The sequence below is a fragment of the Oryx dammah genome, unplaced genomic scaffold (assembly GCF_014754425.2).
Source record: "Oryx dammah isolate SB20612 unplaced genomic scaffold, SCBI_Odam_1.1 HiC_scaffold_27, whole genome shotgun sequence".
Lineage (NCBI taxonomy): Eukaryota > Metazoa > Chordata > Mammalia > Artiodactyla > Bovidae > Oryx > Oryx dammah.
In genome coordinates this window covers 35,486,678-35,512,897 of record NW_024070211.1, presented here as the reverse complement: position 1 = coordinate 35,512,897, position 26,220 = coordinate 35,486,678, and the positions used below count along the sequence as shown (strand labels likewise).

The window sequence follows — 26,220 nt, the reverse complement described above, 5'->3', positions numbered from 1 at the left end:
CTTGTGCTTCCTCTAGCCCAGTAGTTCTCATGATGTACTCTGCATATAAGTTAAATAAGCAGGGTGGAACCAGTCTGTTCCACTTCCAATTCTAACTGTTGCTTTCTGATCTGCATACAGATTTCTCAAGAGGCAGGTCAGGTGGTCTGGTATTCCCATCTCTTTCAGAATTTTCCATGCTATGGAGCACTATTTAAAGACTGTTAGACCAATGCAGGAAACAGTTCAAGTCTTCAATTCATTTATTAGCTTTTGCCTTGAGGAAATACCACCTAGTTGAACCCCAAAGAAAGTGAAGATCCTCCTTTGACAGGCATAGAGTTTTTAAGTCTTTCTCGGAGACTTATATTTCACATCATAGGCTCTGTTTTGGGGTGGTAGAGAGGGGGAGAATAGAGATAGCAAGTAGAAGAGGAACTGTTTGGACCATTCCAGGAACCTAGACAGGGAAGGACCCTGCTTCTTTTGTGAAACTGGGGCCGGGGGGGGCAGTGTCATAATTTCCCTGTCTTCTTGATAGAACATTATGAAGTGAAGCAACTCTTGTTTTCTGTCATATAACATTATTATTTTTATTTAGTGGGAGTCTGGTGGTAAATTTTCCAAAACTCATTGATTTAAGAATTATGTATGTTTTTGTCAATCTAACAGCTGTCTCCCAACTGGATTTCAAACTCTCTGAATATAAGAATGCCTGGTACCCACAAATTCATTAGATCAGTACTCAATAAATATTTGTTGGAAAAAAATCACTGATATTTTGTGAGGTACTGTTTCAAAAGTATATAAAACTAATGGAACACATTAAAAGAATAAGCTCATTCTAAATTATTTGAAGTATGTCAGTATTATATGTAGTCTTTTTTTAAAGTAAGATATAACTCAGATATACACACAAATAACTCTCATCTCTTTTTATTGACGTGCTTGATTAAGATGGCAAACAGCAGAAGTATATGTGACTATGTCAAATTGAACAGCTCTAGGTGGCGCAGACGGTAAAGCGTCTGTCTATAATGCGGGAGACCCAGGTTTGATCCTTGGGTTGGGAAGATCCCCGCCTGGAAAATCCCATGGACAGAGGAGCCTGGCAGGCTACAGTCCACGGGGTCACAAAGAGTCGGACACGACTGACCGACTTCACTATATTCACTATAAAGGGAAGGATCTCAAACTGCTTTCTTCATCTCTTCCTCATTTCCTTCTCCTCTCTTTCCATTTCCCTTCTTTGCTATTCGTTTCCTCTTCCTCCTTCCTTTCCACTTTCTGCCTCTTACTTCTTCTATTTAAGTTTTAAATTAAATCTTAGGCAAAAAGTTGTTTCCAAGGAAGATGATAACACTAATTTCTTATTAGGTATCCCAACCTCAGTGCAGAAGCAAAGATCTTTCTAACAACTGCATAGATATAGACCTTTCCAACAAACAAATTAAATGCACTACTTCTTTCACATTTTCAACCCACACCATAATCAAATGAAATGTAACACAATGGAAGCCAAAGAAGCAATTTAAGTTTATAAGAAAATGAGCAATGTGAAGTTTTTAAGGAAAAAAATTACTAAAATCATCCCAACTGTGAAAGTTTATAAGATCAAGGAATATGTTCTAAAAGTTATCATGGGCTAGTAGTGTGTCTAAAAATTACAAAAGCATTCATCAATGAAAAATCTGTAAGTTTTTCAACATTCCAAGTGCAGTGAAGTATTCTAGAAAAATTTGGTAAGTCTCTTCATATGGGAGAGATAAAGAACAAGGCAGACAATTTAGAAATTAATGAAAATAAATTAAGGAAGCATATCCCTGTTGGACACCAATTTATATTGATCAATTTTATATAACAAAGTGTTCAATTTACAGTTTATGATACTTTTTTTGAGTTTATGCTTAAATTTAGAAACTAAAAAGAACTGATATACATTCAGATGATAGCAATGTAATCTCTTCACTATCAAATATGGCAAGTAAATGATATCAACTAGAAATGTTACAACTTTTAAGAAATTAATAAATTTATTTTACCCCTGTGGGTTTATTTTTTGACAGTTTTTTCCATGTGTATGTCATCATATTTTATATACCTCAGAATACTCTAACTGTTCCATTTGTGTGAATAAATATACTCTAATGCCATTATCCTGTGCTGGCACAGGAGGGCCGAGAGGAGCTACTCCACACTCCAGGAGGGCCGAGAGGAGCTACTCCACTTTCAAGGTCAGGAGGGGTGACCTCATCCAAGGTAAGGAGCAGCAGCTGTGCTATGCTGGAGTAGCCATGAAGAGATACCCAAGTCCAAGGTAAGAGAAACCCAAGTAAGGCAGTAGGTGTTGCAAGAGGGCACCAGAGGGAAGATATACTGAAACCATAATCACAGAAAACTAGCCAGTCTGATCACAGACCACAGCCTTGTCTAACTCAATGAAACTAAGCCATGCTGTGTGGGGCCACCCAAGACGGACGGGTCATGGTGGAGAGGTCTGACAGAATGTGGTCCACTGGAGAAGGGAATGGCAAACCACTTCAGTATTCTTGCCTTGAAAACCCCATGAACAGCATGAAAAGGTAAAATGATAGGATACTGAAAGGAACTCCCCAGGTAAGTAGGTGCCCAATATGCTACTGGAGATCAGTGGAAAAATAACTCCAGAAAGAATGAAGTGTTGGAGCCAAAGCAAAAACAATACCCAGCTGTGGATGTGACTGGTGAGAGAAGCAAGGTCCGATGCTGTAAACAGCATTATTGCATAGGAACCTGGAATGTCAGGTCCATGAATCAAGGCAAATTGGAAGTGGTCAAACAAGAGATGGCAAGGGTGAATGTCAACATTCTAGGAATCAGCAAACTAAAATGGACTGGAATGGGTGAATTTAATTTAGATGACTATTATATCTATGACTGTGGGCAGGAATCCCTGAGAATAATTGGAGTAGCCATCATGGTCAACAAAAGAGTCTGAAATGCAGTACTTGGATGCAGTCTCAAAAACGACAGAATGATCTCTGTTCATTTCCAAGGCAAACCATTCAATATCACAGTGATCCAAGCCTATGCCCCAAACAGTAATGGTGAAGAAGCTGAAGTTGAACAATTCTATGAAGACCTACAAGATCTTTTAGAACTAACACCCAAAAGAGATGTCCTTTTCATTATAGGGGACTGGAATGCAAAAGTAGGAAGTCAAGAAATACCTGGAGTAACAGGCAAATTTGGCCTAGGAGTACGGAATGAAGCAGGGCAAAGGCTCACATAGTTTTGCCAAGAGAATGCACTGGTCATAGCAAAAACCCTCTTCTAATAACACAAGAAAAGACTCTACACATGGACATCACCAGATGGTCAACACCGAAATCAAATTGATTCTATTCTTTGCAGCCAAAGATGGAGAAGCTCTATACAGTCAGCAAAAACAAGACTGGGAGCTGACTGTGGCTCAGATCATGAACTGTATATTGCCAAATTTAGACTTAAATTGAAGAAAGTAGGGAAAGCCACTAGACCATTCAGGTATGACCTCAATCAAATCCCTTATGCTTATAAAGTGGAAGTGAGAAATAGATTTAAGAGACTAGATCTGATAGACAGAGTGCCTGATGAACTATGGATAGAGGTTCGTGACATTGTACAGGAGACAGGGATCAAGACCATCCCCATGAAAAAGAAATGCAAAAAAGCAAAATGGCTGTCTGAGGAGGCCTTACAAATAGCTGTGAAAAGAGAAGCGAAAAGCAAAGAAAAGGAAAGATAGTCCCATTTGAATGCAGAGTTTCAAAGAAAAGCAAGGAGAGATAAGAAAGCCTTCCTCAGTGATCAATGAAAAGAAATAGAGGAAAACAACAGAATGAAAATGACTAGAGATAGCTTCAAGAAAATTAGAGATACCAAGGGAACATTTCACGCTAAGATGGGCTCAATAAAGGACAGAAATGGTATGGACCTGACAGAAGCAGAAGATATTAAGAAGAGTGGCAAGAAAACACAGAAGAACTGTACAAAAAAGATCTTCACGACCCAGATAATCACGATGGTGTGATCACTCACCTAGAGCCAGACATCCTTTTATGTGAAGTCAAGTGGGCCTTATGAACAAAGCTATTGGAGGTGATGGAATTACAGTTGAGTTATTTCAAATCCTGAAAGATGATGCTGTGAAAGTGCTGCACTCAATATGCCAGCACATTTGGAAAACTGAGCAGTGGCCACAGGACTGGAAAAAGTCAGTTTTCATTCCAATCCCAAAGAAAGGGAATGCCAAAGATTGCTCAAACTAATGCATAGTTTCACTCATCTCACACGCTAGTAAAGTAATGCTCAAAAATTATCCAAGACAGGCTTCAGCAATACATGAACCGAGAACTTCCAGATGTTCAAGCTGGTTTTAGAAAGGGCAGAGGAACCAGAGATAAAATTGCCAACATCCACTGGATCATCGAAAAAGCAAGAGAGTTCCAGAAAAACATCTATTTCTTCTTTATTGAGTAGGTCAAAGCCTTTGACTGTGTGGATCACACTAAACTGTGGAAAATTCTGAAAGAGATGGGAATACCAGACCACCTGACCTGCCTCTTGAGAAACCTATATGCAGGTCAGGAAGCAACAGCTAGAACTGGACATGGAACAACAGACTGGTTCCAAATAGGAAAAGGAGTACGTCGAGGCTGTATATTGTCACCCTGCTTATTTAACTTATATGCAGAGTACATCATGAGAAACGCTGGACTGGAAGAAACACAAGCTGGAATCAAGATTGCCGGGAGAAATATCAATAACCTCAGATATGTAGATGACACCACCCTTATGGCAGAGAGTGAAGAGGAACTAAAAAGCCTCTTGATGAAAGTGAAAGAGGAGAGTGCAAAAATTGGCTAAAAGCTCAACATTCAGAAAACGAAGATCACAGCATCTGGTCCCATCACTTCATGGGAAATAGATGGACAGATAGTGGAAACAGTGTCAGACTTTATTTTGGGGGGCTCCCAAATCACTGCAGATGGTGAGTGCAGCCATGAAATTAAAAGACGCTTACTCTTTGGAAGGAAAGTTATGACCAACCTAGATAGCATATTAAAAAGCAGGGACATTACTTTTCCAACAAAGGTCCATCTAGTCAGTGGTATGGTTTTTCCAGTGGTGATGTGTGGATGTGAGAGTTGGACTATGAAGAAGGCTGAGCACTAAAGAATTGATGCTTTTGAACTGTGGTGTTGGAGAAGACTCTTGAGAGTCCCTTGGACTGCAAGGAGATCCAACCAGTCCATCCTAAAGGAGATCAGTCCTGGGTGTTCATTGGAAGAACTGATGCTGAGGCGGAAACTCCAAGACTTTGGCCACCTCATGCGAAGAGTTGACTCACTGGAAAAGACCCTAATGCTGGGAGGGATTGAGGGCAGGAGGAGAAGGGGACGACAGAGGATGAGATGGCTGGATGGCATCACCGACTTGATGCACATGAGTTTGGGTGAACTCCATGAGTTGGTGATGGACAGAGAGGCCTAACATGCTGTGATTCATGGGGTTGCAAAGAGTCAGACACTACAGAGCAACTTAACTGAAGTGAACTGAATTCCATTATCTTTTTTTCATTGCTAACTGATATGTAACATTTATAATTTAGTATTAAAATATCCCAGTTTAAAATAATAAATCAGAATCTGGTTCAAGGTCATGTTCTTCTCTCCCCTCTTTGTAGAAATATAATTAATGTATCACTTTATGAATGTCATGAAATCTCTTATGATGGCATATTTACCACCATTTCTGGGCTCCCCTGGTGGTTCAGTGGTAAAAAAAATCCACCTGCCAGTGCAGGATACGTCGATTTGACCCCCGCATTGGGAAGATCCCATAATGAAGGAAATGGCAGTGCAGTCCACTCTTCTTGCCTGGGAAATCTCACTGACAGAGGAGCCTGGCAGGCTGCAGTCCATGGGGTTGCAAAAGAGCTGGACACGACTGAGAGACTAAACAACAATTACCACCATTTTTACACATCACAATTTAGTTTCATTTCGCTCTAACAGATTTTCTAAGTCTCTTTCTTAATTTCGCATTTTTTAAAATTGCTTCGCTCTTAATAAACTCTGGTACGTGTTCAGTCGCTTCAGTCACGTCTGACTCTGCAACCCTGTGGACTGTAGCCTGCCAGGCTACTCTGTCCATGGGATTTCCCAATAAACTTGGGTACCATCTATCAGTTTGGACCCACCTGCAAATTGCATTAACTACTACTGTTTATCCTCTTCTACTAAATCACATAGTGGTAAATGGGATTCAGTCTCAAAGTTCTTGAGGTACTTTTTCAGCCTGAATCATTTTCCATTTGTGATTACCTCCCCCACTCCAAGTGAAACTATCTTTGACTTCCAAATCCACTTCTAGATAACTAGCTTAACAGTGAGCTATAGAGCTATAGCAGCTGCAAGACAAGGAAGTCTTTTCTCTTTAAAAAGTAAACTCACTCTACACATCTGTGTCTCTTTTGCTGTCTCACATACAGGGTCATCATTACCATCTTTCTAAATTCCATATATATGTGTTAGTATACTGTATTGGTGTTTTTCTTTCTGGCTTACTTCACTCTGTGTAATCGGCTCCAGATGTGTAGAGCAGACTTTTGGACTCTGAGGGAGAGGGAGAGGGAGAGGGTGGGATGATTTGGGAGAATGGCATTGAAACATGTATACTATCATGTAAGAAATGAATCGCCAGTCTATGTTCGATGCAGGATACAGGATGCTTGGGGCTGGTGCACGGGGATGATCCAGAGAGATGATATAGGGTGGGAAGTGGGAAGGGGGTTCATGTTTGGGAACTCATGTACACCTGTGGTGGATTCATGTCAATGTATAGCAAAACCAATACAGTATTGTAAAGTCAAATAAAGTAAAAATAAAAAAAATTTTTAAAAAGTAAACTCACACTTTAAGATCAGTTGGCTAAATTGGATCTTTTCTTAAAATGCTGAATTTATTAAAACAACGAGTTATCAAATTATTTTCCAAATTAACCAAGCTCAGTTTTGCCAAGAATGCTTGGGAAAGTATTGAATTGCAAATATTGCACTCAGGTTCACATGAATAAAAAATTTTTGAAGCTGTCTTTGTCTATTCTTATTTCATTAAAAAAAATTTTTTTTCCCAGTACACTTTTTTCCCCGAATACATTTTCAAGGACTCTATCATCAAACACTTTTGGTGAATTTCAGCATCGCAATGTGGATGCTAAGAGGTTGAGATCAACATTCATGATATTATATTTTTTTTAAATTTAAACAGTTCAATTAAATCATTTGAAAATGCAGTGAATTACGTTTGTATCAATAACATTCCTATAGTGTAGATTGAAAAAAAGAATATTAAAATAATATTTTGGTGACCTCCTTTCATGAAGGATCAATTTTTGATACTTCTGAAAGATATTTAGTATAAACAGCTAACTAGCATGTGGATTCATTTACTACTTACGTCATTAAGAAGGAAATTAAAAGAAAGTGTCAATTAAGAAAGAAAAATACTTGAGCCAACTGCTTAATTGTGATCTCCTTCCAGGTCTTTTAACCCAGAAAGATTCTTTCCCTTCCATTTACTATTTTACTATGGGCAAGTCATTATAAATCATCGTCAACATTATTTCTTTCATTACTTTCCATTGTTAACAGATGTAGAGAGCAAGAGTTTAAATTCTAATTGTATAGTGGAGTGAGGCTGAATTAATTAACAAGTTTGTGGGAAAATTTAAGCTAATTTATTTTGTCTTTAGGAAAAAAAAATCTCAAGTTTGTGGGAAAATTTAAGCTAATTTATTTTGTCTTTAGGGGAAAAAAAAAAAAAAGGCTGGCCATGACTTGAGGTACCTTAGGTACTATGAGAATATTCAAGTCATGAAGAAACAGGAACTTTGAGCATTACACAGTACAATTTATACATTATACACCAAAATAAAGAAATGCTTAGAATTGTAGGCAAAGATTGCAGAGAATGTTCATTAATTACAAGCCTTTGGTTCTTTTTAATATTTGATCCTACTTTACTGTTATTGCACATAAGACTGCAAGAATAAAAAAGAAAATATCATTATACCTCTCTGATCTTCTCAATTAGCACATTCATTTGAGGATAAAATAACTCAAGAGATAACAATGAGCAAGTCTTACATCATTCTGAGTGTCTGGGTTAGAAATTTGGTTTCTCTAAATTAGATTTATCTTCGTAAGATTAGCAATTCAAGAATAGGAACCTGACAGCCTGCCCCAAAGGAAGTTTCTAGGGCAGGTACACACAGGTATGCACACACACACACACAGAGACCACAAACATCATACGATTATTACTTCCCACTTCTATTAACTTTATTAAAATTACTTTAAAAACAGCCATATTGCAACACATAGCTTTGATTTGTTGTAGATTCTACATTGGCAAAATAATTAACGAAATAACTCAGTAAGAATTCTAAAAAGTCTGGTGTACTTTTAATAATACGGTGTCTGAAACTTTTACCAGAGTTATGCAAATATCTTCCTATGTCTGCATAGAAACCACAGTTGTTCTGCAGTTCCAAATGGTCTGTGCCACTTTGCCATCTCACACATGGTGATACTTAAGATTTCCTTAGTATAAATGTACAAATGTACAGTATAAATATAATGGTCAGATTTCAGATATTTTGTTCATTCATGGATTCTTAGTTTTGAACTTTGATGCCAAAGGAGGGAGACATATTATACAACAAACTTCCTGACACTACAATGAGCTAATTACTTTCTAAAAGCAATAATTGAATTCACAGAAGACACGTACAATATAGACCTAAAGATAAACTTACAGTCACTCAGACTTAGCAGAGCAGTTGCATCATGAAATCTATCTTATTTTAATAAATGTGTCTCCAAATATAAATTAGATGAGGAAGTAAGAAGCCAAATATTGATTCTTACTAGTACAAATTTTAAAACAATTTCCAAGAAATTATGTGAGCTACTGACCAGAAGAATGTTATAACAAATCTGTAGCATTAAATGGCAATTATTCCTTGAGGAAACTATCACAAATCATCTTTTTACTTTGAATATTTTATTATTTTAATCAACATTCCTCATAAATAAGAGAAATTGTATTGACCTTTTTTCTGTTACCTAGTGTAGGAAGATGCACTATAAGAATCTCCTACTCAAATACACACATACATTATAAGCACGCTTGTTTGGACTCTATGGAAACTTACACTTCCTTTTGGAGAGGCAGGAACCACTTGATAATCTAGCAGCAAAGAAAATGTAACTCCCAAATTAGTCCTTAATCAAATCTGATGGGTATGCCCTGATAGCAAGTCCATCTGAAGTCCACCCCCCGCCTTTAGTATCCTCAATCTTAAGCTTAGCATTTATCAAGCACATGGCAACTCTGATTCACACGAAATATGTTTTCAGGTGAATTTACTCTGGAATCCCGAACGATCCAGTTTAAGTTCAAAATCACTCTTTGACAGAATTGCATCCAGATAGCCCCTGGCGTTCTGATGAAAGTGGATTGTCAATAAAATGCTCAACAAAACTGCTTGTTTGCAATGTATGGTGTCAGATGACACACTAGTGGCTGAACACGCATATTCCTAAAAACAGACAGACTTGAAAGTAGTTAAAAAACACTTTAAGTGGATGCATTTATGCTATGAAATAATATCTCAATAAAGCTATTTTTTCTATGTTAAAAAACCACTTGCTTATTTTCGTAGTTAATTTTTTGTCATTGATCTATTTGACTCGGCAACAAGTTTGAGGAAGTTATTTGGGAGCAACTATATTGAAAACAATTAGATTAAAACCCAGAGGTGTTTGTTGTTGTTGTTCATGTTCCCTTACCCGTTTGTTATATGCTTTTTATTCAGTACTTTCAAAATTATAGAGTTAATGCATTTTCTGCTTTTAAAGTAATTATTAAGTGCCTGAGAAAGCTTTTCTATGTTTCAATTCACATTTTTATGTCTTTTAATGTACTTGAATAATTAATATTTCAGTCATTTACTTACATTTGTTTCATTAAGTAATTTCCTCTGATAGATAACACAGTCAAAAACATAGGTTAAGATGACTATGAGCAATTCCCTATTCTCATTATTTTCTTTTCAGAATCGTCATTTCAAATAGCAAAGTAAAACAGCTTTGTGATCAATTAAAAACTCTTACCTAAAGATATGACACTGATCAAAAACCATATTTGATCTTTAATTCTAAACTAATTGTTCTCAAATTTTAACAGCCATCTGGAACATGGATTGCATGATTAAACATGGTTTGTTTATTAAAAAACACAGGCTGTAGATCCCATTGTAAAGTATGATGCTTTGGGACTGAGGCTAGTACTTCCAAATTAGCGTGCCTAACAATCATCTCTTCCAACAACACAAGTCTCTTCCAACAGCACAAGAGACGACTATACACATGGGCATCACCAGATAGTCAATACCAAAATTACATTGATTATATTCTTTGCAGCCAAAGATGGAGAAGCCCTATACAGTCAGCAAAAACAAGACTGGGAGCTGACTGTGGCTCAGATCATGAACTCCTTATTGTCAAATTCAGACTTAAAGAAAGTAAGGAAAACCACTAGACCATTCAGGTATGACCTAAATCAAATCCATTATCATTATACAGTGGAAGTGATCAACAGATTCAAGGGATTAGATCTGATAGAGTGCCTGAAGAACTGTGGATGGCGGTTCATGACATTGTACAGGAGGCAAGGATCAAGACCATCCTCAAGAAAAAGAAATGCAAAAAAGCAAAATTGTTGTCTGAGGAGGTCTTACAAATAGCTGAGAAAAGAAGAGAGCTAAGGTAAAGAGGGAAAAGGAAATATATACCCATGTGAATGCAGAGTTCCAAAGAATAGCAAGAAGAGATAAGAAAGCCTTTCTCAGTGATCAGTGCAAAGAAAATGAGGAAAACAATAGACTAGGAGAGACTAGAGATCTCTTTAAGAATATTAGAGAAACCAAGGGAAATTTTCAAGCAAAGATGGGCACAATAAAGAACAGAAATGGTATGGACCTGACAGAAGCAGAAGATATCAAGAAAAAGTGGCAAGAATACACAGAAGACTATATACAAAAAGATCTTAATGACCCAGATAACCACGATGGTGTGATCACTCACCTAGAGCCAGACGTCCCAGAGTCCAAATTCAGTGGGGTTTAGGAATAATCACTACAAGAAAGCCTAGTGGAGGTGACTGAATTCAGGCTGAGCTATTTCAAGTTCTGAAAGATGATGCTGTTAAAGTGCTGCACTCAATAAACCAGAAAATTGGAAAACTCAGCAGTGGCCACATAACTGGAAAAGGTTACTTTTCATTTCAATCCCAAAGAGAGGCAATGCCAAAGAATGTTTAAACTACTGCACAGCTGCAGTCATCTTACATGCTAGCAAAGTAATGCTGAAAATCATCCATGCCAGGCTTCAACAGTATGTGAACCAAGAATTTTCAGATGTTCAAGCTAGATTTAGAAAAGGCAGACAAACCAGAAATCAAATTGCCAGCATCTGTTGGATCATAGAAAAAGCAAAGGAGTTCCAGGAAAACATGACATCTGCTTTATTGACTACACCAAAGCCTTTGACTGTGTGGATCACAAGAAACTAGAAAATTCTTTAAGAGATGGGAATACCAGACCACCTTACCTGCCTCTTGAGAAATCTGAATGCAGGTCAAAAAGCAACAGTTTTAACTGGTCATGTAACAACAGACTGGTTCCAAATTGGGAAAGAGTATATCAAAGCTGTATATTGTCAGCCTGCTTATTTAACTTCTAAGCAGAGTACATCATGCGAAATGCCACACTGGATGAAGCACAAGCTGGAATCAAGATGGCCAGGAGAAATATCAATAACCTCAGATATACAGATGATATCACCCTTATGGCAGAAAGCAAAGAGGAACTGAAGAGCTTCTTGATGAAGGTGAGAGACGAGAGTGAAAAAGCTGGCTTAAAACTCAGCATTCAAAAAATTAAGATCATGGCATTGGTCACATCACTTCATGGCAACTAGATGGAGAACCAGTGGAAAGAGTGACAGACTTTATTTTCTTGGGCTCCAAAATCACTGCAGGTTGTAACTACAGCTATGGAATTAAAAGGTGCTTGCTGCTTGGAAGAAAAGCTAGGACCAGCCGAGACAGAATATTAAAAGGCACAGGCATTACTTTGCCGACAAAGGTCTGTCTAGTCAAAGGTATGGTTTTTCCAATAGTCATGTATGGATGAGAGAGTTGGACTATAAAGAAATCTAGGCGCCGAAGAATTGATGCTTTTGAATTGTGGTGTTGGAGGAGATTCTTGAGAGTCCCTTGGACTGCGAGGAGATGAAACTAGTCAATTCTAAAGGAAATCAGTCCTGACTACTGATTGGAAGGACTGATGCTGAAGCTGAAGCTCAAACACTGGCCACCTGATACAAAAAACTTATTCATTGGAAAAGACCCAATTGCTGGGAAACACTGAAGGCAGGAGAAGAATGGGATGACAGAGGATGAGATGGTTGGATGGCATCACCAATGGACATGAGTTTGAGCAAGCTCCTGAAGTTGGTGATGGACAGGGAAGTCTGGTGTGCTGCAGTCTATGGGGTTGCCAAGGGTCGACACAACTGAGTGAATGAACTGAACTGAACGGAACAATAAGCTCAGGGTAATTTTAATTCAAGTGGTCCTTAAAATATATTTTGAGAAATAAGTCATTTTTGTATCACAATATACAGCCAAAATATGTACCCAGCCTTAAAAATAAAATTAAAGAATTCTTAGAATGGCAGACATTTCTAAATGAAAAGAACTTTAAGAGAGTATCCAGTCCAGGCTCATGTTTTACAGATGAGGGAACTAAGGTCTAAAATGTGAATGTCATGTCTCAAAGCACACAAATATAAAGTGGCAAGACTAGGATTAGAACTTACTCTTTCTTATTTCTACTCAATTCTTGACCTTGGAACCAATGTTCTTTCCTTATGTCTAAACTTAAACAATATTTTAAAAAACTGATTAGTGTTAAAAAAGAATTCTAGTATATTCACTATTTTTGCTAGTACAGGAATATCCTACATGGAATTCTGTATCTTCAGATCATCATCAAACCTACTTAAAAAAAGATTTAAAAAATTTGAATTGAATTCATGACTGAATCATAACTTTAAATAAAACATACTTTTTCTTACATGTATATTGTTCCTCAGATGGTTCAGTCTTCTATTAACTCCAAAAATCCAATTATTTACTCTATACTGAACATTACCATTTATTGATATTATATTCATTTCCATATTCTGCTGTCTTTTCCTTTAAAATCTCCAGAAAACAGGAATCAAAAATATTTAAAATCCTTTTCAATTTTTTTTTGTCTTTAGTCTCCTTCTGTCTCTCTACAAGGAAAACAACAAACACTTGAATAGGGTGTGCTGTGCTGTTCTGTGCTTAGGTAACTCAGGAAAAAAAAAAAAAGCTTGCCACAATATCATTTTAAAATAATGTTCACTTCCTGTCTATCAAAGTCTACCTACAAGGAGCTATTCAAAAAAGAGATATCAGTAAACTGTGAGCTTTATCCAACCTCAAGTTAGTTAAAATAATGACCAACTTTCACTGAATACTTAAACTTCATCCAGGTATCCCTAGGTTAAGCGTTTTATATGCATTATCATAAAGTCCTATGAAGTAGGTATTTTTATTATGCCTAGTTTAAAAATTCAGTAAAGTGAGCTCAGAAGAAGTACATAAGTTGTCCAGAATCACACAGCTAGTAAATGGTACAGACAGCACTCAAATACAGGTTTATATGGAAAAAAAAAAAAAAGTCTTTATGCTTAAAGTATTCAACAGTCTATCCACAAATCTGCTCAGTTTAGGCTACATTTTAAAACTGAGGATATTTCCATTTCTCTGATATAATTTCTGTTGTAATCAGGCATTTCTTTCGTTCGCTTGTTTTGCAAAATTAGGAACACAGAATAGCATGATGAGGGAAGAACTCCTTCACAGTCTATTGTTTATGAATTTAATTTTTTTTTTTTGCTCCTCAATGGGTTTATTTTGAATTAGTTATATCTTTCCTCAAAATAAATGTTGTAAGAAATAAATTGAGTTCGTCTCTATAAAAAGAGATAGAAAAAAGACCAAAAATTTAAAAAAATAAGATATGTAACAAGATATCTCTTTAGTAAATTTGATTTTACCTAGAACATTTTGACAGGTGGGAATAAGACCTGGGAATAGTTGTTTTTTGTTTGTTTGTGGGAAAACTGAAACTGACTTACTTAACTGGAGTTGAAAAGAGCTGCCTTAAACCCAAATAGGCTGTTAATTATATTATAATAAGTACATTTACTGAACAGAAACATGTTTTCTAAAATTCTGCTTACAAGACTTCTTTTTCTTTTTCTTTTTTTTTTACCATGTAAGTCTTGTCAGAATATTTCCCTCTGGAAGCTGAAACTTCTGGGCCTCTTATTGACAATGATACAGAATGGGGAAGGAGAAGGCTGAAATAAAAGACCCTCCCAGTTTTGATGACATTTTGCCACATGCCAAGGCTAACCAATGCCAAGGAAATTAATCCCTGTAATGCTTCCATGTTCTCTTTCCATCAGGCTCATGGGATTATAGACATTACAGACTGGTCCAAATGCCATGATTCTGACTATAACATCACTTGTGATCTCTGTTACCTCCAGCACCTCAGGTGTTAAAACTCACTACCACTCCAGAAAGTGTGTTTTGTGGGACAAGCCTAAGTCGCTTTTTTTAGAGTAAAAAATATAGCTAGTTATAATAATTTCTATCTGTTAGTTTCATTTTAGCTAATTAGCCAAACACAATAAGTCTATTTCATTTAGCATCCATCAAAGCCTTCAAGTGATTAATAATAACAAAGCAAGAGTCTTCCTTCTCTTCAGATGCTTCCACATTAAACATTCACAGGCCCTTCAATTCACCATACTTTGGTTTCATTTGTTCTGGTTTGCTTGACTTTTGTTATCATCATTGTCATTTTTATGTTCTTCTTCTTCCTGTATGGTTCAGTTTCTTTATTTTAAACGAAGTACTTTCCCAGCTTTCTCAAAATTTCCAAGCAAGTTTAAAACACAACCTTACTCAATGATGTCTCTGTAACAATGCCAAGCACTTAAATCCATGTAAATATTGAATCTAGCTATAACTGAATGTAATGTGGCCAATGGTGAAACAACTTAGCATAAGTGGTATATTACTTGTCACAAGAAGCTGTGAATTTTAAATGTGAAGCACATAAGTACATTTTATTCAATACTTTCAGTTGATTACTTAGAATGAAGCTCAAATGCCTGTAAGTTATTGCTCAAGTAATACACCTCCTATTCTCTTCCAAAGATTGATTTCCAAGTCAATAAACAGCAAGTTAGAATTTGTCTCTTTATGTAAACAATGACAGTCCTTTTCTCAGGCCACGACATTTAACACATCCTTGTCTGTAAGACCATAAAGCACTAAATGACCAGGATGAATTCATTTGGGGTTGCAAAGCTAGGGGCCAGGAACACCAAATACGCTCACCTTCTCAAGGTTTGTTTAGGGATCCCAACATCCTCAATTTCCCTTTTAGATGGGTGCACTGGGATTCTCCTCTGATGAAGCCCCAAAACTGCTGTTTCTGCATATTAAGAATTCAGCTGAAGGAGCTGGTCTGAGCAAGTAAAAGGGATGGGGTTATATACTATGAGGGCTTTCCTCATAGCTCAGTTGGTAAAGAATCCACCTGCAATGCAGGAGACCCAGGTCTGATTCCTGGGTCAGGACGATCCACAGGAGAAGGGATATGATACCCACTCCAGTATTCTTGGGCTTCCCTTGTGGCTCAGCTGGTAAAGAATCTGCCTGCAATGTGGGAGACCTGAGTTTGATCCTGGGTTGGGAAGATCCCCTGGAGAAGGGAAAGGCTACCCACTCCAGTATTAGTACATGGGGTCACAAAGAGACAGACACGACTGAGCCACTTTCACTGTGTACTGAGGTGAAGGAGGCAGTTAGGGGGTAGGATTCAGCTGTGTGGGATGAAGAAAGACCATTATTGCCTGACTGGGGAAACCTGCCTGGCGGATTTCCCAGTTACATATGACTTTCCTTCTCTTCTCCTTTCTTTCTTTCTTTCTTTTTTATTCCTGTGGTTGTCAGGAATTAGCCTATACCAAATTCCTTACCTACTGTCTCAGGGGAATAAAATGCAACTTGAAGTTGAGAATTTCTTTCGCACCTTTGGTATTAGCGAACAAAGAAGAAATAGAGAAGTTAGAGAAAATGCACCCCTATCCTCCAGTCCCTCACCATATTTGTTCTTAAAGCTGCACAGGCAAAGGAAAAGTAAAATAATTGTTAACAGTAGGATTTTTACATGGAAGGAGTAAAGGAGAAATTATCTACATGGCAGAGAAAAGACTTAGGCTACTCTATCTCAAGTCCCACAATCTTAAGGGAAAAAAGGGGTACAAGTCTTTGCGGGTAGGAGTGAGAAGAAGAGAAAGATTTAAGAATTCTACCAAGGAGACAATTACTGGGATACAGAAAACCAGGATTAAAAACAAGGAAATAAGTCATCCTTCTTCTTAAGACTTATGCTTTTTTCTCTTCAATCTTTTGCCAGCCCTGGTGGGTGGTGGGGAGAGGAGAGGTTTCTTTTTATTCTTTTTAATCGCAGCTTGGTGATCTGCCCTATATAATATCCCTGTGCTATTGTGGGAAACAAATAAAATGATTACCAGAAAGTGATGTGAAAATTGTACAGTGCATTGCCAATACATTATTGTAATAATCATTACTATCATTATGATTATCTCTGAAATCTTGGTCAGTGACAAAACAAATTGAAAATCTCATTTTGTTCTTATCTTTTTGTATTTGTATTTTTAAAACCCAGATATGAAAAGCAGCAATAGGCCCTGTTGTCAGACATTGTATTAAAAATTCCCATTATAGAAGTTTAATATGAGTTAATTAGAATATAATATAGATTGATATGGTAATCCATGTTTCCTGAAGTCTGTGGGCTACTACAAATGTGTGCTCTTTTATTGATACTATGCATGTGCTATTTTATCACAATGCTTTCTGTTTTACCATTGTCTAATTTGACATATTAAGGCCTTATGTTTGAAGTAGTTAAACAGCAACTGTTAATTAACAGATTAACTGAGGAACTACAGATTAACTAAGGTAATAAAGTCAAGCAAATGCCTACCAAATAAATGTTTCTACAGAAGTTGACAAAGACTTCACTTAATCAGAATCTAATGAAATTTCAGATACTGAACTACTCATAAAACAGAATTTAGAATTAAAAACAAAACCTGTGTTCTTGCTAACAGCTTGGCTTAAATTTCAGAATCTTTCAAGCATAATAAGGCATGAGACAGGCCTTTGGAATTATTCATAGTGAATTAGATTTCTTGGTGGTATCATTCATAGAATACCAACTAAGAAACCCATTCTTAATAAATTCTCCAAGTTCTAATAGACAGTTGACTTTGTACTGGCTGTAAAAATAGATATAAATATGGAATTCTATCTTCTTGTGGTTGACAAGAAGAACTAACAAAGAATAATGGAAACTTTTATTGAAGTATAGTTGATGTACCATATTATATAAGTTACAGGAAATGTAGGATATAGTGATTCACAATTTTTTAATTTTTTATTGTTACTATAAAACATAGACTATATTCCCTGTGTTATACAATTTATCCTTGTAGCTTATTTTATACCTAATAGTGTGTGCCTCTTAATACCTTTTATACTTAATAGTGTGCATGAAAGTAAAAGTGAAAGTCGCTCAGTCATATCCAACTCTTTGGGACCCCATGGATTATATAGATGGAATTCTCCATCTCTAGGCCAGAATACTGGAGTGGGTAGCCTTTCCATTCTCCAGGGGAACTTCCCAACCCAGGGATCGAACTCAGGTCTCCCACATTGCAGGAGGATTCTTTACCAGCTGAGCCACAAGAGAAGACCAAGAATGCTGGAGTGGGTAGCCTATCCCTTCTCAGTGAATCTTCCTGACCCAAGAATCGAACCAGGGTCTCCTGCATTGCAGGTTGATTCTTTACCAACTGAGCTATCAGGGAAACCCAATAGTGTGCATCCCTCCCCCTATATTACCCTTTCTCTTTTCCTTCTCCCTACAGGAAGGCATTATGTTAACTGAAATGAGTCAGACAGAGTTAGACAAATATTGTATGATATCATTTATATATGGTATCTAAAAAATACAACAGACAAATAAACATTATAATGTGGAATTTTTGTACAATGCTTATCTATATTTGCCACAAAGTAGATTTAACATTTATGGTCCTACTTTCCATTTAGGAAGCATCATCTAATATAACTCAGGACTTTGAAACTTCCTTACATTTATTGTAAAGTGCTACAATGCAGCTCTAAAATTACAGCTAACCTTTTGTGAAGAGACAAGAACTGAAGAATGGACTGGTTTAGAATCAGGCAGAATTGACTTGGGGTCTAAACTTGTGATTTTGGGCAAATAGCCTCAGCAATCTTGCTTCCTTTTCTTTATATGCATAACAGAGGATAACAGATTCTTATATGGTGTTAATATGAAGATTACCTGCAACAATATAAGTAATCTAGCATAATTTCAGTGACCTTATCTTCCTCTTAAAATCCAGATCACCTAATAAACCAAAAAAAACACACACACAGATACTATTTTAAAAACATCTTTTAAGAGTGCCTTCTAGAATATCTAATCTTCAACTATCTCAACAGATATTTTAATGCACATACATTTTAGAACTCATATCACATTCACTGCATGCCAGTTAACCATCAGGGAAGAGTTTATTAGATGAAAATAAGTCTGTTGTAAAAGATTTCCTTGCAATTACTTCACTGCCATTATCCTGGCCACACGCTTATGGAGCTTTTCAAATTAATATGCTTTGATTACTGAGTGAGTAATCAAGCAGTGGAATTCTATGAGAAACTCAATTACTAAAGAAAATGATCACTCAAGCATTTGAGAAATTGGGGCTACATCTAATTTTGAATAGTGGATCATTATTGACATTATGGAAGCATTCAGTACAAATACTTGGACATGCTGCACTAGAATAGGGGGCCACTTTATACACATATGGTAAACAGAATGAGCTGCTGGCTAACATCGCTGTTAAATGTTGTTCTGCCTAGCTGAAAAAAGAAATAATATCAACCTTGAAATCAGTTCTTTAAAAGAAAATAGGGAGCTAATTGTTTGATTGAATAAAAATTGGATTGTTAACTCACATTTAAAATAAACAATTCTAATTTTTCTACTTGAGATAGAGTAATCTTTATAGCCTAAAAATACTTATCCAATGAACACAAAGTAGGAATTGCTTTCAACATATTTCCATATTATAACACTACTTAAAAACTTTCATTATTGCATTTTAATCATTCCACCATCAAAAGGCTCTTTTGACTAAATGATTATGTATAGATCCATGTGCCGTGATTTAACTCATTTAATAATTTTAATCATACTTTTATTTTCTCCAAATTAGGCATCATCCTTGCTTTTAATAAAATTATTTTTCTAATTCTGATTTGTACCTAAGAGTTCAAACAAAGACTATTTTAAGAATTTTGTTATAGTGTCTTTTAAAAAGCACCCAAACTAGGAAATGCAGTGCAGGAAATGGGCTGAGATTGTTATGTTTCTTATTATTTCTCTGTTCTCTACCAAGGTAAGCAGTAAAGAAAAATCATTCAATAATGAGTGATAATTCCTAATAACCCAGCAGTCATCAATTGTGTGGACTTGGAGAAGTCACGTCACCCCTCAAAGTGTACTAATTATAGCATGATGAAGATGATGGTGATGATGATGATAATAACAATGTAATGCTAGCCTACCAAAAACATCATCAACGCAAGATAAGGCAGTATTTATAAGGTAAAGGTGCTGCAAAAGATTATCATGATTATCCTAAGCATCATTTTTCGGAACATTGATTATTTTCATAGTCATATACCACACAGAACATATATACTGAAAAATTTTCTTCCTTTCCCCAGAAAAATGAATAGAGGCACAGATTTTTAAAATGTTAACAAATATTTCAACTGAGCTATGAGGACTTCCTTCATAACTCAGTAAAGAATCCACCTGCAATGCAGGAGACCCTAGCTTGATTCCTGGGTTGGGAAGATCCCCTGGAGAAGGGAAAGGCTACCCCTCCAATATTCTGGCCTAGAGAATTCCATGGACTATACAGTCCATGGTGTCTCAAAGAGTCAGACATGACTGGACACAGCTGAGCAACTTTAAATATATACATTTCAGGAAATTGGTCAGAAGCCAACTGCTAACATACTCCACACGTTACTTCTACCTTCAACCCAAAAACCTGAAATGGTCAAGTACCCATCAATCCATATATATCTCTAGAATGACCTAAGTCAAAAAGCGTATGACACCCCTTAACAAATTTATGAGTTGTAATTCATTCCTCTCTCGCTAGAAAATAAGTATGCTGCTATAGCTGATTTTGGTAGCGCTCTCACGAGGACAAGGACAACCAGACCTAAGATGAAGCCAACACTGTGAATGGCAGATAATATTGTTAAGTCTGTGGAAAAAATAACCTGCGGTAATCTAAACTTCCTGTTCTATCAAATAATAAATTTTCTTTACATATCTTTGGACACATCTTTACACATCCTCAGTTCAGATATTATGTGCTTGGTGATGATGTCTCAGACTAAACCAAGCAGGAGTAGTCCATCAGGCTCTCACTCTTAAAACAGTTTTATCATTTAAATCAATCATAGTGATTAACATCAGTATTGTAACAAAACCTTGAACAGCTTAAGGGCAGAGTATTTTTCTTTTTCAATTTCTTTGATTCATTATAGTACCACATTCACAGAACAGTGTCTGCCACATAACAGGAATTATACATTTTTTTTGGTGAATTAACACCAGAATACAATTTTTTTAAATATCAATAAAAAAATTAGGTGGACCCAGCTTATATTTTTCTGAATCCTATGGTTAGAGTTTTGGTGGTAACTGTACTTCCTTCCTATAAGAAGGTTAGTACAGAATTCCTCATAAAAGAACAATAGCAAATAACATTTATATCAGGTTTTCTGAGGTAATGTTGGTTGTGTGTATGTGAAGGGATAAGGAATGCTGCATTCAATTTTACAAAATTCTGGTAGATAAGCTTTGACAACTCAAAGAGGTGTCCAATATTTAACATTCAGCCATGGCTCAGAAATTCTTTTTCTCTCTGGACTTCTGGTATAACATTCATCCAGAAAAGTATGCAAGTAATAATTCCACAGCTTAATGAATAAACACAGACTGGCCACTACCAGAGGCTTTGCTGATGGCTCACACAGACCACTACCAACCTACAAAGCAAAATTGTACTAGTACCCTCAAACTCATCGTAGGCCCCAACCTTTAGAATAATGTAGTAATAACCTCTGTAGCCCTTAGATCAGTGTAGTTCCAAAATTACTGAAGGTTAATAATGAATAATCTATGCATAGTTAATGGCAACCCACTCCAGTATTCTTGCCTGGAGAATCCCAAGGACAGAGGAGCCTCGTGGGCTGCCGTCTATGGGGTCGCACAGAGTCAGACACGACTGAAGCGACTTAGCAGCAGCAGCAGGAGTTATTCCATGTTAAAATTTTTTATTCATTTTAATTTTAAACCTGAAAAACAATCTCATATGAACTATATTTAAAACTGGCCACTGATCTATTTGTCTTGCTCATTCCTATAGTTGATGAATTCTCTCTCCGAAAAGTAGAAAAATAAAAAAATTAAAAACTTCCCATTTAGAAGGATAAAACTGAAGGAAATGAGAAGCATAACAATAAAAAGAGATTCAGTCTTCAGAAATTGGTTAATTGATTGTTTGACAGTTATAACAGAAATGCTTTAAATCTGAAACCCATCAGTCCCTGACTCTGTTCTTCTCAACTTAATTAGAATAAAATAAAACATAAATGTATTCTTGTTTAGCTGGAACTTTGGGGAAATACGCAGGAAGTTGTAGGCAATAATGTACCAGCTGCTTCTTTGTTGTTAAGTTTATCAGAGAGTTAGCAGCAAATGTGTTTTTATAATTTATCATTCCTGAGTATTAAAGTTTTATGACTAGCTGCTTAGGAGAGGCTGTAAGCAAAAGCCATGTTTCCAAAACTGAGTTAAAATGCAGCACAGAAATAAAGGTGTAAAACAAAATATCATCACTAAGAGCACACATTTCTCTAGGAGATAGCTACTGACAAGCATTTATAAGAACTATTTGCCTACTGTTTTCCAAATAAAATTGTCTGTCCATGATCTCATGAACATAATTATTTGGCAATAATGACACACTAGATTACAGTTCTGCCTGTATATGTTACTTAAGGTGATAAATAAGGGTCTCCGATAGACTTTTGAAGAGAACAGAACTGAAAGCTCAAGCATCTTTAAATGTTAATATAATCCAGAGGCTTTGAACTCCAAATTAGGGTGCTTTCAGTATCCAAAGAAGTTGCATTTTATGACAAATATTGATGAAAAAAAATATGTCCATAAAAAATTTCCTGGTCAAAAAGCAAAAGTTTACATAATACTATGATTCTTACTGTTAAATCATATTTATCATCTCTCTTTGCCATTAAGATCACTGTTATCTTTATTTGACAAATCATTCTGAAACATAACACACTTTAAAGTTAAAGGTGGGTTCTAAAGTCCTTTGTCTTCAAACATACACAAGTTTTATAATACCCATCAAAACCATGATCATTGGATATAGTAATTTAAATAAGTTTTTCTTTCTCCTGGTCAAATATTTGGTGAATTGCTTATAATGGTTAAGTGACTAAGCTCCTTAGCTTTAAAAAAAAAAAAAAAAAAAAACCTTCCATATGCTGTTACAAAAACTCCTTAAAAATCCTTCCATCACTAAAGGAGACAGAATGTCTGATATTACAAAGACTTTTGTATTTGGGGATTTCTGGAGGAATAATGTCTTACTTGACCAAAAACATTCTCAGGTCCCACTTCAGAGCCTCTATGGCCATCTGATCTTTGATTTTGACCCCCTCCCAAAGTTGGCTGCAGAATTCCTCAAGACAAAGAAGAATCTGTTCTTTCATCCATTGTTTTAGTTAATGCTTACTAAAAAGCAAATATGTTTAAGATTGGCATTTCCAATCCAAAAGAAGTAGTATGCATTTGTGTATGTGTATGTGCGTGCATGCATATGTGTGTGTGTTTCTGTGTGTGTATGCACTGTTAGGATATGTATGGTTGAGAAGACAGATTTCACAGGTTTTAAAACTCCTAAAGAGAGAAATCAGAGAATTCTAATATCTATAACTCAAGTAAGTACCTAGCTCAGTTAGTAAAGAATCTACCTGCAATTTAGGACACCAGGATTCCATCCCTGGTTTGGGAAGATCCCTTGGAGAAGGAAGTGACAACCCACTCCAGTATTCTTGCCTGGAAAATTCTGTGGCCAAAGGAGCCTGGCAGGCTACAGTTCATGGAGTCACAAGAGTCGGACTTGACTTATCAACTAAACCACCAAGTCCCATGCTAAATAAAACAACTATTCATTGAGGCATTAATAGCTTTGGTACTTTTTAGTAGAAAAGTAGAGATTAAGAAATTTGCCCAAGGACACAGTTTCTCATTTATGAACAGTAACACCACCTGATTCATGGAGTTGGGGAGAAAAATTAACTGAGTTTTACACTGATACATGTAAAGTATAGTGCCAGCTAAACTGGTAAGCACTCACTAAATAACAGTCACTATTATTGTTATTACCATATTGGGCACTATTCTAAGTACTTTAAGCACATTATTTAATTTGATCTTCACAATAGCCACATGTGGTAGATAATAGCATCCCCCTTTTAAAGATGAGTAAATTACGAATTAAAAAACTTAAGTAACTTGTCCAATGACACACAACTAATATGTACTGAGAATGGAATCTGAACTGAGAGAATTCAAGGTTCATGCACTTAAAAACTAAGTTATGGATTCAGAAACTAAAGAGACTCTTGAGAACAACTTAGAGCCTGAGCGTAACAAGAAAATAACTCAGACCCAGTATTCAAAGAAGCTCCAGATTTACACATTTTGCTTGACCTTCTGGACATGAACTCCCTGGGAGTCCAAACCTGGATCAAAGACACATCATCAGTTCTACAGAAGGCAGAAAAATAAATAAATAAATAAACTTAAGTGGCTTTTGGGGTAGGAAGAGGTACAGTCTGTTCGGGAATGTATCCTAAAATTTCCCTGTAAAGCTTTTTTTTTACACGGGGAGAGGGAGAATGTTCTAAAGTTAACTTTAGATGATGTTAATTCGATCCAACTCAGTAAATTTAATAAAAATCATTGTACAATACACTTTAAATGGTTGATTTTATGGTATATATTGTGTTGGACAAAAAGTTTGTTTGGGTTTTTCCACACACTCTTACAGTAAAACTTGAATTAACTTTTTGGCCAACCCAAAACGTAATACCTAAAGAAAGCTATTACCAAAAATTAAATAAATAAACAATCCAATAAAAACACAGATATTATATTTCCATTCTAGTCAACCCTGAATCTCCAAGTTGGCCCTAATGAATTGATATTTGTTAATTAAATCTATAACCATTTTTCACTGCTGTGTAACATATAACCCTAAATCCTACTGACTTAAACAACTCTTTTTGGCTTTATCAATTTCACAATTCTGTAGGTGAGAAATGTGGGCAGGGCTCAACTAGGCAAACTCCTTTGCTTCTCTAGTCATTGAAAAAACTCAGTGGTAACTTTTCTGGCAGATGGAAAGGTCTGGTGGGTCAAAGATGGTTTCAAACACATGGCTGGAACCCGGGATTGGATGAGTCAAAAAATAAGGCCCCCAAGTCAGAGTCTGTCCATGCAGCTTAGCATTGTCACGAGATAATGGCCTCAAAGTAGCCAAACTTCTAAAATGGTGGCTCAAAGCTCTTGGTGCATATGGCGGAAGCTGCATCAGTTATATGACCCAGACTTGGAAGTCATATTATTACTTGTATTAACTATATTAGGCAAAGCCCTCTTAGATTCAAAAGGAGGAAGCTAGACTTCACCTCTTGCTGGCAAATAATGTCACATTGTAGAGTAACATGAAACTGGAGATATTGTTGTGGTCATCACTTAAAAATATAATCCATTGGCATAATAGTTTACAACAATAATCACTATTATAATTGAAGTTTCAGAAGAGTTTATTAATTCTTCAAAACTTCATACGTCTGAAACTTTGAGGATATCACACACATGATAGGTAAAATCGAAAAAAATTGGGAGGTTTCATGGAGATAATTTCAAATATCTTAAGGGATTCCCTGGTAGCTTTCAGATGGTAAAGAATCTGCCTCAATGCAGGAGATCTGGGTTTGACCCCTGGGTCAGAAAGATCCCCTGGAGAAGGAAATGGCAACCCACTCCAGTATTCTTGCCTGGAGAATCCCATGGACAGAGAAGCCTGGAGGGCTACAGTCCATGGGGCTGCAAAGAGTTGGATAAGGCTGAAGCAACTTAGCAAGAAATTCATGCAAGAAACTTGCTTCCTGGAAAAATCTTATATTTCAGGCATGGTTTTACACTTAATGTCCCTTCTGCTTCCTTTTACAAAACATTTAATATTCATGAAAAATTAGTTTAATTTCTTTTTAGTTTGAGATTCTAGTATAGCCACTGAATACAACTGAAAAACTATCTCCTAATAAAATATTTAATGCTGATTATGCTCATTTTTGTTCATACATTTCCTAGACTGAATATGACATTTGATGACTTTTGCCCAAAATAACCAATTTTTAATTTACAGTCACAAACGCATTGCCTTTATCCTATTTTAGTAAACATTTTAGAGCAAGACAGAAACATACTAAAAACTGGTTTAATTTTAAACACCTTCTGAAGTTCCAACCCAGAAGCTTTTCAAAAAAGTGTGTTAGGTGAAGGAAATGAAGAGAAAAGGAGGAGAAAAATAAACTAAAATCACATAATTAAATAAGGGACAGAAAAGGTGGTTTTAATCACTGGTTTGGCCCCTAACAGGCTTCCCTGTAGCTTAGCTGATAAAGAAACTGCCTGCAATGAAGGAGAACTGGGTTTGATCCCTGG

At 36.3% G+C, this 26,220-nt stretch overlaps 1 protein-coding gene and 1 long non-coding RNA gene across 2 annotated transcripts in view; both read right to left on the bottom strand.

The window, feature by feature from the left end:
• LOC120854102 (receptor tyrosine-protein kinase erbB-4) overlaps positions 1–26,220 on the bottom strand; it is a 1,232,614-nt gene that overhangs the window by 967,928 nt on the left and 238,466 nt on the right. The window lies entirely within an intron of this gene.
• Positions 1–26,220, bottom strand: LOC120854529. The gene is made up of 3 exons (XR_005719005.1): positions 25,698–26,220; positions 13,182–13,196; positions 1–12 (listed from the first exon to the last, which is right to left on the bottom strand). It is a non-coding gene; the product is annotated as an uncharacterized LOC120854529 (long non-coding RNA).